This window comes from Capsicum annuum, chromosome 1 (genome assembly GCF_002878395.1).
Source record: "Capsicum annuum cultivar UCD-10X-F1 chromosome 1, UCD10Xv1.1, whole genome shotgun sequence".
Classification (NCBI taxonomy): domain Eukaryota; kingdom Viridiplantae; phylum Streptophyta; class Magnoliopsida; order Solanales; family Solanaceae; genus Capsicum; species Capsicum annuum.
Genome location: NC_061111.1, coordinates 102,997,393 through 102,998,295, shown reverse-complemented (window position 1 = coordinate 102,998,295; position 903 = coordinate 102,997,393).

Genomic DNA, 903 nt, shown 5'->3' with positions numbered 1-903 from the left:
TGTGTTGAGTTGAGTCGGGTTAGAAATCCACAAGATGATTATGATTTACAGATGAGATATATAAATTTATGTTTTGGCCTTTAAAATAGACCCATGAGTTGATATTGATTAAGGTGGATTTCCTAACGCGTTCTGAGCTGAGTCTGGGAGAAGTATTTAGCACCGAGCGGGAAATGTGGTATTTCCCCAAAACTACGTGCCACCGTAGCATTGATATTGATAATTGTGGGCCAGAGGACAAGTATGGGATTGTGATAATGAGATTGAAGTTGTACTCCCTGGAAAGAGTACGACACCCCGCCAATGTGGGGTTCTCTCCTTAGGAGGACAAAACATTGAACTCCATGCGGCTCACATGGTGTATTTATGTCGGTTATAAGAAACTCCCACGTTGATATGGGAATTCCTAGCTCGATACCTTTCACACGAAGCCAAGCACGTGAGTTCCAACGACTCCAAGCATTGTTCACATTCTTGGCCATGTGTGAGGCCCTTGTGAGCCCATCTAAGGGCCTATATTTAATAAAATGAAAAGAGGCCCACCAAGACACCCCCCACTTAAATTCCAAGGGTAATTTAGTCTTTGTTCCTCCTTTCTAAGTGATTATATAAGCCATGTAATAGGGCTAGTCTTGCATTAGTTCATTCTTATTATTCAAGAAACAAAAACTTGTAAATTTTTGACTTCTCTTTCTCATCATTTGGAGAGGGCAAAACCAAATTCTCACTAGTAGAGTGATACTAGTGTTGTATCTTGGCTAGAAACTAGGCTCTTGAGGTTCTTTGAGTTTCTCTTGGTCCAAGTAAGAACTTGGTATTAATATTTATTAGTCTTAGGGTCCTTTCTCTTGTTAGGGTTCTTAGATTAATGAATATTGTGTGTCAAGTTTCTATCTCTTTCTT